The following is a 16,877-nucleotide window of genomic DNA, read 5'->3' on the forward strand; positions in this document are numbered from 1 at the left end:
TTTTTTGTGGAAGGATTTTTTTAAATTCTACCTTTATCCCCATTGACTGTAAAAAACTGCTGAAAATCTGCATTATGTGAATAGGATTATTTACAATCCTATTTACTACAATATATCATTTGGCCGCTACAGTATCGCAAGTTATGGTTCCTGTAAATTATAAATGTACAGAGAAAAACTTGTAGTAAAAACAATCATTTAAGGTCTAATTTTTTTAATATCTGTTGTATTTAATGATGAAGAGGTTTCTAGGAGCATTCCCACCCACTAGGACCCCCACCAATCACAAGTACGAAGCTAAGTGTTACAGCCCCTTTCTTGTGATCGATTATAATCCCATCAGTCGTATCACCACAGATCACTTAGGGATATGCCATCAATCTATAAAGGTACAGAACCCTATGTAAATAATAGCAAAAGTAAGAATGTTTTTCTTTTATTGAAAAATCATTCCCATATTTGCAGATATCTTTCAATGTATCACCCTTCAACAGTACCCTGGTAGTGAAAAATATACGACACTGATCAGATGAGGGAAAAATTGGCCCATTCATAATCAATACGAAAAGTACTTTTGCACAGGGGAGTAATGGTGCTACAGAAAAAAACATTACAAAAAAATGGAAAAAACATATGTAAGCATGGGGATTTTGCTGGGGTGTTTGCTCTATTGCACTTTTGAAAAGAAACAGTTTTGAGAAAATGTTTTGAGAGCACATGGTGTTGTGGTATGGCAATGGAGACAGAAAGTAAAGTTATCCTTGAGGTGTCCTTTTTGGTGGCGGGTGAGGTAAATATGGACAACCTACCAAAACAGCATCGCATATAGGATATGCTATCGTTTTCAAAAATTCTACATGGTCTAAAAATTCACTAAAGCAATAACTACACATACGGACTTCTATAGAATCAGTTCTAGGACATTTCCTTAAACTATTTCTTTAACCCAAAAAATATTGGTGCATTTCTCTACTACACGTCTATCAAACCAGTGAATAAATGAGGCCTAACTCACAACTTATTACTGTGTGGGGACATACAGTACCTAAAGCCCTTATTCACATGACAGAACATTGTGCATGGCGCCTAGTTATTTTATGTGCTGCTGTATGGTGCCTTTATGTGGCACCAAATTACAGAAATTCTATATTTAAAGAAATGCTTCTAGGGGGGAAAAATCTTCGGAATACAGCGTCCAATGGATCATACTATTCTGTATGACAGAAAAAAAACCTCTGCATGCTGCTGAATGAAATAAGGGGGACACTCTGGTCCCATAAACTTCTATGGGATGTGTATTATGGTTCTGTATAACTCTAAACATGTGTCATTCTTTTTCTTCAGGCCCTTTGTGTTCAAGGGACCCACTACAGCTGAACTGGAGACTATGGCTATAGTTACTATCTCGCTCCCCACCTTAATATTTTTTTTATTTAAAAATAATACCAAATACAGCGACAAACTAATTACATCTTTATCACGCTGACACAGCTGTCTGAACTCTACGTACAGGACATTCCTTTTTTGCTTAGTAGCTGCCGAATCCAATTGCTGCCTGTATAAATCAAATGCAGTCCGTAAAAGGAGGCCCTCAGAGGCACAAGATCTCTTCATTGTCCCAAGAATCTTATACCACTGAGCCTCATAGTAGGCACACAGACAGCCATAGTTCTTCAGTAGTGCAAGTTATCTCTGTGTAGAAATAATGACTTAGAAAGGAATGCAGTTTATGATGGCAATGCAGGAGTTAACATGAAAAAAAAAGTACACAATTACCTCCTGCACAATTTTCGCTGTATACTTTGTCATCTTGATGGTTGTAGAAGTCTCATGTGTTCTGTCTGGTCCTCTAACTTCATGAAGATCAAAGTAGGGGGTATTAGCACCAGTAATGGCCTGTAAGAAACAAAAAAAGATAATATATGAATGAGACACCCTTCAACGCTTGGAACTGTTTTGGAATAGTCATTTTCAGCAGTATTTATATGGTGCGCTTTCTGACTTTAATATTTGAATTATGAAGATTTATATAGTATTTACTTGTTTCTTGCTTCTATATAAAGGTGTGAGGTAGAGGTTTAACTTAAAGCTCCTAGGTCGAAATGCAAAATCTGTAATAGGGCCCTCATCTATCATGTGCTATTTATAATACAGGTTCTTCTTATGTAGCAGAGGAGTCCAATCAGGCACCAGGGTGCAACTGCTACGTCTGCCATCGCCTAAAGCTATGCCCCTGGTGGGAGTGAATACTCTAAGGCCATGTTCACACGGCGGATCTTTCAAGTGAAAAAATCCAGCGTGTATTAGGCTAAGATTCCTCAGAAGAAATCCGAGGGTAACCTTTGGATCTCTGCCCCGTATTCGCAGTTTTATCTTCAACGGAACTGCACGTAGATTAACCACAGGGCTGACCTTAGGGTTGTGCGACCTGTGCAATTGCACAGGGCGCTGCACCCTCCCAGCATGTAGGAGGCGCCACTGGGTTCTGCCTCTGCTCTGTCCTCTGTTCTTGGTTACACGCACAGAGGAAACAAGAGCAGAGACAGCAAGAAAAGGGGAGGAAGCTCCACCCACAGTCCCTTGCAAAAAACCTGTGAGCAAGGAGAGATGGTAAGTGCCCATGTGTGTATATGCTCCAGTATGTGTGTGTATATGTGACTGTATGTCTATATATGTGTCTGCATATGTATATTTGTCTCTGTGTTTGTGTGTATATGTTTCTGTGTGCGTGCATGTGTGTGCGTGTGTGCATGTGTGTGTGTGTGAGTATAGTCATCAGTATGTATTATCTGTGGTGTTACATAGGGCTGCAGATAACATACACTACATTATCTGTACAAACTTATATGAGGTCCAAAATAGGAACGTGGTTCAAAACTTCCATGAATATTTATCAAAATCTGCCAAAAATGAATGTGGTTCTTAGAACTTCATTTGTAGCCGATTTTGATATGCATTATCTGTACTCAGAGAGTTATCACTGTGTGTTATCTGTGGTGTTACATAGGACTGCAGGTGACATCTACTGCATTATCTGTACTCAGAGAGTTATCACTGTGTGTTATCTGTGGTGTTACATAGGACTGCAGGTAACATTTACTACATTATCTGTACTCAGAGCATTATCACTGTGTTATCAGTGGTGTTACATAGGACTGCAGATAACATCCACTACATTATCTGTACTCAGAGAGTTATCACAGCACGGTGGCTCAGTGGTTAGCACTATTGCCTTGCAGCGCTGGGGTCCTGGGCTCAAATCCAACTAAGAACACATCTGCATGGAGTTTGTATGTTCTCCCTGTGTTTATGTGGGTTTCTTCTGTGTACTCTGGTTTCCTCCCACACCCCAAAAACATACCAATAGGGAATGTAGATTGTGAGTCCCAATGGAGACAGTAAAAAGAGGACCTCTGTACAGCACTGTGTAATATGAAATAAATACATATGATTGCAGACAACATCTACTACATTATCTGTACTCAGAGAGTTATTACTGTGTGATATCTGTATGCTATAGAGTTGCATAGGACTAAAAAAGTTATTAATTTGTGTTATCTTTGGTGTTACATAGGACTGCAGGTAACATCTACTATATTATCTGCACTGTGTACATATGTGGGTAAATATGTGTTTGTGTGTCTATATAATTACCTTTGGAAAAAAGGAAGGTAGGATCCAGCGAAGGGTAGTAGTAAAAGGAAAACTTAATTTCCTACTTTATTGAAAAATAAACATCAAATGACGAACATTGGAGAAGGAACGCACTACAAGGTGGTCTAGATGGCAAAATGAGAGAGCCTACACGTTTCGAACACGATCTGTGTTCTTATTCATGGCGAATTAGCAGCAGAATTTCACTCCAGATTTCAGCCTTTGCAACGCAAAAACTAAAATCTGTGGCAAGTCCGCTGTGATATCTGCAACGTCTGAATTACCTGTCAAATATGCAAATGTTTCTGCAGATTTGTTGCGTAATTGCCGAGAATTTGCAGCGGAAAAATTCTGCCACGTCTGAACATGCCCAAAGTCTGAAAATGTTATTGCCATGGGTGGTAACAACAGGTAAACAACAATTCTCTGCATTTTATTTTCCAGAAAATCTGATAATCTGGCACTTGTTTCCAATACAGAACTGCAATTTAATATGGAATATCACAAGACCAGAAGCAAAAGAGTAGAGAGAAGCATTTAATTTAAACACAGTTCAATATGGCTGCACATGTAGAACCTATAGGTCCATATTACAGAGGGGCTCTGTGTGCCATTGCACAGGATCCATCAACACACCATGAACATTGTGTGCATGAACCTTTGATGCCGTTTCTCTACCCCCTTACAAGTGAGATATACAGTATATACACAACTACTCCAACTCAGAATATTAAAGCACCTGAAGGCATGTATTAAATGTTCAGGAATCATTTATTCAGAGCCATGAACGGGATCAGATCCTGTACTGTGAGATTAGAAAAGCCTTTTCCAAAGCTTTCCATACTGCATTGACCTTACTGTGAGGGAAAAACACAGGAAAAAAGCATTTCCTAACAAAAAAAAATCCCAATATTTTTTTATTTTTTTTAAAGGCTACGCAAACCTTTGAAAGTGATTTTCTTTCAAATAAAAATGTCTGCCAGTGTGTTTGTTACAACTTTATAATTAATTTTTATTAAAAATAGTTTTTACTTTTTTAGATACAGCTGCTCTGTATCTTATATACAGATCAGCTGTATCGTTCGCTGAACACTGTACCTGTCAGGTCCGCAGGGACTGACGGGTTGAGTAAAAGTAGGTCCATCCACCTGTTATCATTAGGGCATGGCCAGACGTGGCGGATTTCCTCTTGAATTCCGCAGCGGACACTCCGCAGCGTTAATCCGCAGCGGAGCCGTTTCTCCATTGACTTCCACTTTTATTTAGCAGTGTTCGTTCAGCCGGAGCATAGGCTGCGGTGCGGAATTTGGTGTCCGCAGCATGCAATGGATGTTGCGGAGCAGTGGCGGACTGGTTGCGGACGCACGGCGGAATTTCTCCATTGACTTCAATGGAGATTCTAAATTCCGCAATGAAGTCCGCAGCTGTCATGAAAATGTTATATGTGCTGCGGATGCGTCTTGCTTTTTTGACATGACATTTCTTCATTCTGGCTGGACCTATGTATTTCTAGGTCTACAGACAGACTGAGGAAGTCAATGGGGCTCCCGTAATTACGGGAGCGTTGCTAGGAGACGTCAGTAAATAGTCACTGTCCAGGGTGCTGAAAGAGTTAAGCGATCGGCAGTAACTGTTTCAGCACCCTGGACAGTGACTACCGATCCCAATATACAGCAACCTGTAAAAAAAATAGAAGTTCATACTTACCGAGAACTCCCTGCTTCTGTCTCCAGTCCGGCTTCCCAGGATGACGTTTCAGTCTAAGTGACGGCTGCAGCCAATCACAGGCTGCAGCGGTCACATGGACTGCCGCGTCATCCAGGGAGGTCGGACTGGATGCCGAAAGAGGGACGCGTCACCAAGACAACGGCCGGTAAGTATGAAATTCGTTTATACTTTCACTAGGGAAAGTGCTGGCCCTTCTCTCTATCCTGCACTGATAGAGAGAAGGGAAGCACTTTTACCGCAGTCCGCAGCAGCTAGTCCGCATCAATTTACTGCACATTTTGGGCAGAGCCGCCGCAGAATCAGCAACGCAGATTCTGTGCGGCATTGATGCGGACAGTTGCGGAGGAAATCCGCCACGTGTGGGCATGCCCTTACATCTAAGTTCATAACTTAGATGTGATAGATTACAGATGGATCCTGCATGTCGTAAACAGGGAAACGATCAGCCGATGAACGAGCAAACGCTCATTCATCAGCTGATCGTATAGTTTATGCAGCATTAAATATTATCGTTGTCGGCATGTGTAAACAGGGAGACGTGCTGCTGACCTGATCGAAACACATGGGGACGAGCAAACGTTTTACGGACAAAATTGGCCAGTGTAAAAGGACCTTTGGAGGAATACGGAAGTGCAGCATGGTCTCATATAAGTGTATGGGTGCTGTATCGCCACTCGGTACAACTTGGCTGTGGGCATGAGGCCTAATCAAAAAAGGGGCTGCAGAAAAATTTGTGGGAACTTTGATATGAATAGAAAACGGCAATGATTAGGAGTCTTAAAAGTACCAAAGTGCATAACTATTGATGTCTCATTACCTCCTGTCCTTCTTATTCATAAATGCAAGTTCACACCCCGTTTTCCCCTCTACTGCTATCATTTCACAATAACCTACATTATTATACACCGTTGCTGAATGAGAATCTGTTTGCAAGGTCACTATAAACAAATTAAAGGTAACATTAATCTTGCCTGGGCCTGAGCTGTTGGTTTGACTTAAAGCATCTGTCCACACTCAGATCTTAACCCTTCATGTTTGCTCTGCCTGGAGAGCAATCACTTCTCACTTCAAACCAGAGCTCCAGTTTAATCCGTCACACTGAGATAACCCCGAGACAAATGACGTCGGGCCGCAATATCTGTATTTGTAACAGGCTACAGAACATTCTTCATCTTGCTACCCAACAGAGTGTGAGACACTTGTCAGTTAAAGGGTTAAGAAAGCCCAGGCGTCCAATTTTCTAAGCCCCTCCCCCATTATCAGCTGGGTCACAATATTATCTGTTGTGATAAGAAATGATGCATTGATGTATAGTCCGTGTCACGGGCCTAAAGACACACAATCAATCATTACATACAATCTCACACCGCCACAGCCCACAGACATTTTTTTTGCACTTCTAGAAGTAAACTTTCCATTGTTGTTGTTTTTTCTTATTGCAACATGATTCGTATTAAATATTTGTGCAATGAAGTATAAAAAATGATGGACCCCTGCCATTTGAATAAATATAGATAATTATTTTTGGTTATATTTTTGTGTAATAGAGATCCCAAATACGGTGGTTATGCAATTCCAATGGAAGCATTCATAATATGGCATAATATGGCAGCTTATACTCCATCAGATGCCATACATAAGACCATTTCATCCCTGTAGAAGCATTTCTCCGGTATTTCTACGGTGGAATACAGTGTAATATACAGCACAGAATAAATGGCGAGTCATACGATTGTAATAACAACTGTAAATTGTAACATTAAAAAAAACTATCTGTGTTTGATTCCGTTATAATGGGCAAAGATACAGCGCCACCACAAAGACAGGCTGTAATTGGTAGTGCAGTGCAAAATTATTACAGGTAATTATAAACAGTTGTTTACTAGAGTCACATGCAGACTATTTGATTACATTGAATTTCCATACAATTTCATTTTGCAGTAAAACTAAAGTATTGCTACACTCTTCAAGGCCTGAGAACGGTTTGATCAAGTTCTCAGTCCCTCTTATGTGATGCTCCCCATGGAGACTCATACTAAGTGCAGGCATATTTTCCCAAAATTTGTGATGTTATGTGCTTCTGGTCATTAAAAGTGCTCAGTGGCGTGCCGTACATTGTCCAATGTTTAGCACATTTGGCCTTCCTTAGCAAAGGTCCTGACAACTTTGGGAGGAATTTATTTTTGTTTTCTGCTGTGGAAAAAATTGTGACTTTTGTAAGTTTTCTGCCTGTTACGCCACTTTTCTAAACTGCAGGAGGCAGGGCTACCCGCGGCCCAATAAATTTAATATAATTTATGCCACAAACTGGCGTAAATTACAGCACAAATCTTCTCCAGCTCGTAGCTGGAGTAGATTTGACCTTCTGTGGCATGAACGACCATAGATACGCCTAATTTATAAATTAGGCGAATCTTACTTCATCAATCTTTATATTAAGACTGGTGTATGAAACGCTTCACCCGCTCATACCACTTTCCTAAAAAGTGGGTGGAGGTTAGTGGCAGAGCTACCCACGGGCTGACAAATTTGCAATAATTTACGCCAGAAACTAGCGTAAATGATAGCGCAAATCTACTCCAGCTTGACTTTCTAGATCATGGATGCCCAGAGATGCGCCAAATTTGTAAATTAGGTAGGTCTTACTTTATTGATCTTTATATTAATTCTGCCGTATGAAACGCCAGTGTTAATTAATCTTATCCTTTGTGGGGGGTTTTCTTGCAACTGTCAGCCAAAGATACAGAATGGGTAATAAGTTGTCTGTCTAATTCCATCATATCTACAAAATAAGAGAAGAGGCTTAAAAGGGTTTTCCAAAATTGACATTTAGTGGGCTGCTTTTAAAAACTGATGACCTATTCACAGAATAAGTCATCAGTATATGATCGGTGGGGGTCCGACATACGGACCCCACACCGATCAGCTGTTCTGGCTGCCTCCGAGTGCCAGAAGCTATGCAGGGATCGATGCCGGAAGCAGAAGGCTCCGACCACTGTATAGCGGCAGTGCTGGATTACTGCAGCTCTTTTCCTATTCACTTGAATAGGATTAGAGCTACAGTACTGCAGCACGGTCGCTATACAATGATTGGAGCCTTCTGCTTCCGGCATCGATCCCTGCATAGCTTCTGGCACTCGGAGGCAGCCAGAACAGCTGATCGGTGTGGGGTCCGAATTTTGGACCCCCACCGATCATATACTGATTGGTATGGATAGGTGAATAGGTCATCAGTATAAAAAACAGCCCCCTAAGGAACACGACCGTAGCCGTAATTACAGTCCGTGATTATGGGCACGAGCGGCCGCACACAGTCACGCGCATTTGCGGACCGTACTCCCACTATAAAGTATGAGAGGAAGATCCGTAAATTCCAAAAGTAGGACATTTCCTATATTTTGTGGATCCTTCTACGGGCCGGACATCTTCCCATAAATATACAGGAATGTGTCCGTGGGACATAGAAATTAATGGATCCGTACTTTGACTCGCAATTACGGATCCATAATTGCAGATCAAAATTACAGTTGTTCACATGGAGCCTAACTGGACAAACCCTTTAAATATTGAAGTCAGCCTGACGATCAGCTCATCGATACAGGTCTGGCTTCATAAATCCCTAGTGATCAGCTGTTATCACTGAAGGAAGCTCCAGCTGGCCATACATTTACACTACAGCAGCTACTGCGGGGGCAATGTAGCATTACATGTGGTCATTCAAATGAATGGTCTTCCATGTAACAAATGGACAGGCCGGGTCTGCCAGATAAAGAGATGCTGTTTGCAGCAACTCTTCACTCTGGATTAAAGAGGAGGGTCCCTCTATATGACGTCCATATGCCCGAACAGGACATATAAACTGGTGTTGTTCTTATGAGATAAGACCTTTAATTCTATCTGTGTCACCAAAACCCTACGAGTATTCTCACTGCTACAGATTTTGGAGCATGCAATAGTGGCCCAGTGGAAGAACAACTGGTCCATTGGGTTTTCCATCCCCCCAGGGAGTTGTTGTTGAGCTGCATCAAGGTATTCCATCATGGTCGCTTTGGATCCCATTCTTTTATCAAATGACAGAAAATCAAAAAAAGTGTGTATAGAGAGGTGAAAGAGGAAGGAAAAGGAAAATAGAAGAAAAAAGAAAAGTAGGAATATAAACTTCATAGAGAGAAATAAATCATCATTTCACGTGACAGGAAATATGCTGAAATAACAAGAAAGATAATAATGATTATAGCAGAGCATGGATCAGTGAGGAAGAGATAGAAACCCCACTAATGAGATAAGCAGAACAGGATAGGACGTAGCAGTGAGAGCGATCTGGGTGATAAGCTCCGGACTTTTCTAATTGTCATGTCATTTTATGGGTAATAACAATTATGGTAATAATTATAGAAATATCAAGTCATGCTCTGGATACTGGAAATGTTTGTTATGTCTACACATTAGCCATTGAATAACACTTTCCAAGCTGTCAACTTCAGGCAAAGTTTACAGTACCTCCAGTTATTTCCTAATTGGCCGATTAATTCACCAAGAATTCTGTGGAGAACTGGAAATGGGAAGGTTTCTGTGCGTTCCATTATATCCATGATAGTCCTGACACAAAATAAACAAGCAAAGCAAAATAGTTAATGACAAGAAGTTTCTGTCCCTCTCAGCTTAAAGACCTGGGAATGAACTTTCAATGACATTGTTAATTTTCAGTTAGTTTATAATATTTATTATTATATTGTACTATTTATAATATATATTATATTAAAAGATATAATATTGTAAATACTATTACTACTACTGACAGTAATGATGTTTGTGTGATGTAACCAATAGCAACCCAATAATCTGTGATATGTTCTCATAAATCCATATGATTAGCACTGCTGTATTGGGACTGTAGGCTTGAGTCCAGCCAGAGCAAAATCTGCATTGAGATTGTATCTTCTCCCAATATCATATGGGTTTTCTCCAGGTTCTCTGGTTTCTTATCCCACTCGAAAAACATGCCTAGGTTAAATGACTTCAAATGAAACATCTGCACGAAGATAACTAAAAAGTTATGGAAACCAATAGACAGACTGTCTGCTGCGGATTTCCAGTGCGGACTGTCCGCAGCGGAATTCCACAGCAATTCCGCCACGTGTGAACGTGCCCTAAGTTTATTTTATTTTACTCAAATGTTTCCTGAACATGCAGTAGAAATAATCCTAACATTTTATGGGGATATATATGCTTAGATATACACCACTACAGTGTTCAGCAACAATATACTCTATGTTCAATTTCAATTACTAAGAAAAAAAAAAAGTAGAAAAGTGTTCTATGTGTTATATGCTATGTGGAGTGAAGGTAAAGAGAACTGCATTGCATGGTTACTGGTCATATGGCAATTGAGTTAGTGGCTGTAGTTTTAACACAGCAACTGTAATTCACTTACACTTCTCCAATTACATCCCAACTAAATACTTCTCCAATCTAATATTGTTTTCCTAAGCAATGTGGAATTCTAGATTGCAGATAAGTGCTGGGGTTGATGCAGTGTCTAATGATAGGGATGGGGAGGATCATCAGTAATTCATCTGGAGCTGTTAGGAATGTAGAGCAAATCTGAGCTTTCCCATCCCTGACACCTCCTATTAATCTTTCTCAGACACTTTTCAATAGGTATCTCCATCTGAGTCCAGAGTGTGAAGACCCTGACACTGGCACAGCCTCTCCTCTGACACCTTCACCCCAGGGCTTTCCTGCTGCCTAGAAAGCCAAATGTGCCCAGGTACAATAAAGTGTATCTACAGGATGAGCACAAGGACTTAGATACAGGTTAACTACTTAAACGCTGGAAGTTTTTTAAAACGCAGGACTAATTATTCAAAGGTATAAACAACATATGTGAATAGAAAAAAAAATACCAATCCATATAGTCTAAAGTTCTGCAAGCAATACCAATATTCAATATGCAATATTGCTAATTCTGCTAAATGAGATCTTGGAGAGTGTTATATATGTAAGTACCACTTTATAGCCAGTATTGTCTCCAGTCCTTGTCTGCCAGGAGCTGAATCACGTCCTGGTCCAGTAGTTACAGGACAGGTTCTGGATCTCTTATCTTTACTGGCTATTTCTGTATTCCCAACTATAGCATCAACCAGCTACATTGTCCCTTCCTTGTCCCTTATTATTGTCATGTGACTGCTGCATCTATGGAAAGGTTTTATATGTAAATGAGGGAAAGTAGAGAGTTAGAAATAAGTGGCATTCCTGCTAAGGAGAAATCATTGGAACAAATTAATCCTGTGCCGTTTACATTGACAAGGTGATTCATCATTACCAGCAGCAGCACTGCAGACCTTATGAGCGATCCTGGTGCTGGCAGTCAGATGTTGGCCCTGGGGCCCTCAGACACGGGTGCACCTTATTACATAAAGGTATAGATATCCCTGGCATTTATTTTACAAACACTAAGACGTGACAGCTGCAGCTCGAGCAGAGATACACCACATATGTATGCAATGCTATAGATACAATTGTATTGCAGAGTAATCTAAGATCCTTGTGCTGCCCAGCAAGGAACCGGTTAAATACAATAACATATTTTGCATTAATATCGATGGTCTATAAATTCTATACTTTTGTTATATAGCATCTGTGCAGTGGATGGAGGGGTATACAGGGTCAATGACATATAGGTGGTATGTACACTAGATCAGACCAATCCCCTCAGCCTGGATCTTGTAGTTACAGACGGTTATAGACGATCACGGAAACGAAATCGATTGAAATATTGCAACTAGCGAGAAATAATACGAGGTCGCTGCGATGTGACCGTATATCGTGACATCTGCGTATTCCATTCTCTCTTTACATAGAGTTCTATAGGGTTGGGAAGAGCAAAGGTAATGGCTTGACCCCCTCTGTGCCAGGATCGCTGAGACAATACAATGAAAGAATCCATAGCAGTCAAATCTGGACGTTCATTTTAAGACGATACATCTGTTGTAACATTTCTGCCTTTTCATTGTAACCTTTATTATTTTAATAACGTTATTTTATATCATATTATATTCTGATATATATGTGATATGTGTTATAAAACTGATTTGATTGGAATACACTTGATTTATATTAACTGCCAGGAGGAACGTTAAATTATCATTTATTTATTGAAATAATTATTTTAAATGGAATTAATATAGGTTTAATACTGACGTATGTATAAAGTATTCACTATGTAGATGTATAGTCTTTTTTTCTATTGATCTTTCTTTATATCAACTTATCATCTATCTATTATCTATCTATTTATTTATTTATTTATTTATCATCTTTATATCTATTATCCATTTTTGTCTGTCTATCTATCTATCTATCTATCTATCTATCTATCTATCTATCTATCTATCTATCTAGCTTTCTTTCTTTGCTTCTGTCTATCAATCCAGCTTTTATTTGTGTATCATTTATTTGCTAACTTCCTTCTTTCTTTTTTTCTTTCTTTCTTTCTTTCTTTCTTTCTTTCTTTTTTCTTTTTTCTTTCTTTCTTTCTTTCTTTCTTTCTTTCTTTCTTTCTTTCTTTCTTTCTCGACCTCATCATGTATTTATCTATTTAATCTATCGCCTATCCTTCATATATTATATTCAATCATTCATCCATCTATTATGTGCTTATTTTGTAGTTGCAGATTTAAATAAAATTATGTTGGTGTTATATGTTAGCAAATAACATTTGAAATAAAACCACCCATCGATTTATAAAACTTGTTAAAGTGGAGCTCAAATAGAGATGTTCTGGTAACAGAAATATTGCCCAGAACAGTGAAGGCAGAATCTAGTATACAATTTCACGCCACATATTTGGAGATACTAGATATCAGGTAATACTGATTCCTCTCTATACACCTGTAATGACAGTATTAAGCTGATATGGTGAACACACAGCAGCTATCGTGTGTGTGTGTGTGTGTGTGTGTGTGTGTGTGTGTGTGTGTGTGTGTGTGTGTGTGTGTGTGTGTGTGTGTGTGTGTGTGTGTGTGTGTGTGTGTGTAGGTGAGGACTACAGTCTATTCTCTCGGTGACTCGTGAACAGGAGGATTATTTTCAGGTGTCTTGCATTCTACAGGAGACAAGATGTGAACTCCTTATCAGCTATTATTTTCAGTGACGTAGGTGACCAGGGGCATTATTTGCAGGTGTCTTAATATTTTTATTACTTATATAATGCCTATATTATATACTTTGATTTCAGTGTAGCCCGATATAGTACGCTATTGGTATACCTAAAGCTAAATATAATATCTAATGGAGTAGATTTAACCCCAACCAGTGACACATGCATGCAACTGTGGCTTTCTATACATACTCCGAGCATTCATTGCCACCTGATGATAAAGTCCAGTGCTGAAATGGTTACGTATTCCAGAGGCCACCGTTTACAGAAGTCTGGACGCACAGTCAGCATGAATAATAAAATAACTGCTGCAGGTCTGTATACCCAAAATTTAGCTTCAGGTGCAAGAAATAACATGAAATGTCATGAAATCCCGATGAATTGTCACAGAGTTAAGGGTTTTGTCCTAATCTAGAAGGTCAACTAGTTATGGATTCATCTTAATTCAAATTTTGGGCAGAACCATTGGAATAATATTTCTTACATGGAAGATATTAAAAACCTCAGGATTGACCTAAGGATCTGCTTAGGTTTTAATAATATTTTCTATAATAGAGCGAATATTGAAAGCCTCCTCCAACACTGTCATATATATATATATATATATATATATATATATATATATATATATATATATATATATATATATATATATATATATATATACATACATTGTTACTTTCATGGACATGTTGATATATAGATAGAGCCCTCTCCCCCTTCTAATTTCATTGCACTTTGTTTTGGGTCTTTTCCCTGACTTGGAAGAGAATCCTCGAATCTGCTGTGTGTGGTAACAGTACTGGCACTGCTGGGGCTCCTAATCACTGACTATCGATTTCCCTAACTCTCTTCATCCAGCTAAAGACACATCTTAAAACACTGCAGCCCAGAGTGTGCTCTCTGCTTTATACACACTAATAAAATGATTTACCTTTCTCCTCTCACTTCCACACATGGGAAGATCGTTCAAGCCCCAGCTATTTGTGTGTGATCAGTAAATATTTAGTGTGGTGACATCTCAGCTTCTCCCCTGATCAATACCCATCTCTACAGGAGACTTGTATTGTCCGGGACAGGGCTCTGGGTTTCATCAGCTGCTTTTTCTCTATCTGGATTTCTTGACTTTTCTCTCTCTCTCTCTCTCTCTCTCTCTCTCTCTCTCTCTTTCTCTCTCTCTCTCTCTCTCTCCGTCTCTCTCACTCTCTTTATACCTCTCGCTGTTTCATCTAATGCTTTATATGTATCTTCTTTCTTTCTTTTTTTTTCTCTCTCTATCTTTCTCTTTACCTTTCGAGATCTGTCCATCTCTTACTTTTTTTTTACCCCAACTTCTCTCTCTCTCATTCTCCCTTTACTTCTCATGCTGACCTCTCCTTTTCACCCTATTTTCCAATGTCTATCATTCCAGCCTCTCTTCTATCTCTCTCTTTTTCTCATTCTTTTTCTACTCTCTAATCCCTCTTTTCCCCCTCTTATTCCTTTCTCTCACTTGCTTTCTCATCTCTCTTTCCATTTCGCTACTTTTCCTTATAGGTTTTTTTCTTTACACAATATATATCCTTTCTCCCTTACTCAAAATTAGTTTCCAGTGTGTATCCTATTAATCACTCTAAATACTCCTAATACTCAAGTCTCCCACATATATTTATACTATCATGTCTGTGCAGCACTTTTATCTTGCACAAAACATTATAATACAGTGAACTTTGCAACATGTTCACACTACAAGTTTTGTTTTGCTTTGTGGTTATATGTTTGACATTGCTAATAACTGAGTGATTGCTCTTAATAGCTAATAACAGTGGTATATTACGTTCTACTACACAGCATATTCCCTATATGTTGTATTATTTTACATAGATGTTCTTACTATTGCATTGGTATTAGTTTTATGTTTCATACATATTGATTGGCACCTGTGTATCTGTTGCTTTATACTTGGGTCCAGGGTGAAATAGAAAAGAACTGGCTAATTATCCATTTCTGGCTGTATTAATGTGAGGATCTGGTTTAATGTGTCTCTGCTTAATTGCCTTCCCTAGCTGCCTTCAAGATGAGTGCTCAGTGATTGATAAAACACAGAATTTATTGTATTTAGCAAGAATACAGACAGAAAATGTTGCACAAGTTTTTTGGTTGAAAGAGCACATATAAGACTATTGAGAGTCATTGATCCGAAAAGACACAGAGAACAAGTAAAATCGATTTGAAGCGACCCTCTCTCTCCTTTTTCACACCATTCAGAGAGCCCTATTCCTTATAAGACAAAGGCAGTGCCTTGGGAATGCCAAGGAGGGGATCCAGGCTCTAGCAAACATCACTCTGCCTTAATCTAGATCTAAAAAACTGGTTTTATCACTCAACAAAAAAGGAACCACGCTTAGCACGAGTTGTACTAGAAAGAGAACTGGTAATTATGACTCTTATGTGACAGCCTGGTTTCATTCTAATAATCTGCAGGGACTTAGGGGTAAGGATGCTCACCCTTGACCTTTGGGATCACCAAGGCAGCTATCTATATAATGTGGGCCAAAGTTTAAAAAACCTCTGCCAATGAACTCCCTATGGTATAAATAAAAGCTCTTGTGGTCATGTGTGGAATCCTATAGCACAGTTTAAAAAGGATTAAAAAAAATCTTAAACCGATCTTCAATCATCACATTTTTCAACATAACTACCCAGCATGCACTACTGCCTCGTCATAGGCTGAATGGCTGCAAGTAATCACTGACATCACACATTGAGACCTTATATATTCCCAGGGCATGGACTGATAAACTTTGCTCCACCAATAACCTATAGATTTCAAAGGACAATTCCTGCCTGTCATCAGTGCCACCCTTTAATTGTTGTCACTAGACATGCCAGGCTTTAGGTGGCAAAAAAAGAAGAAAAAACACTCTTACCTCTAAAGGGCTGTCTCATACATTCAGCATGAACTGATTATGCTGACAGCAATTGATTCCTAGCAATAATGTGTTTCTTCATAGTATTAATGCCAAGTTAAGGGATCTGATAGTCAGTTATTATTTTCCCCACCTTAAAGTCTATAATTACAGCGTCTTCATAGTTTTTAGTATTATTGGAGGTGGCAAAATCCTTTGTAATTTCCATTAGGCTGTAAATATGTAATTAGCATTCAGTGCTGTGCTGTGCTTAAGTTAATTTCTGTTAAAGCCAAGGACAAGTGACAATGAAAGAGCGTTTGTTTAATTTGTCAAATATGACATACTCCGAACCTTAAAATAAAAGCTCTTCCTTTTAGCATCAGTCTTTGGAACAGTAGAAAAAAAAAAAAAGAATCCATTAGATTAAATTGTGCCAGGCTGCC

The 16,877-nt window shown here is 39.1% G+C and overlaps 1 long non-coding RNA gene across 2 annotated transcripts in view; it reads right to left on the reverse strand.

Moving 5' to 3' along the window:
- LOC142749782 (uncharacterized) overlaps positions 1–16,877 on the reverse strand; it is a 52,908-nt gene that overhangs the window by 32,267 nt on the left and 3,764 nt on the right. For both annotated transcript variants that reach the window (XR_012882455.1, XR_012882454.1), the window contains exons 2-3: positions 9,883–9,981; positions 1,777–1,896 (exon numbers count right to left, since the gene is read on the reverse strand). This is a non-coding gene — a long non-coding RNA (uncharacterized LOC142749782). The remainder of the gene's footprint in view (positions 1–1,776; positions 1,897–9,882; positions 9,982–16,877) is intronic.

The sequence above is a fragment of the Rhinoderma darwinii genome, chromosome 3 (genome assembly GCF_050947455.1).
Source record: "Rhinoderma darwinii isolate aRhiDar2 chromosome 3, aRhiDar2.hap1, whole genome shotgun sequence".
Classification (NCBI taxonomy): Eukaryota; Metazoa; Chordata; class Amphibia; order Anura; family Rhinodermatidae; genus Rhinoderma; species Rhinoderma darwinii.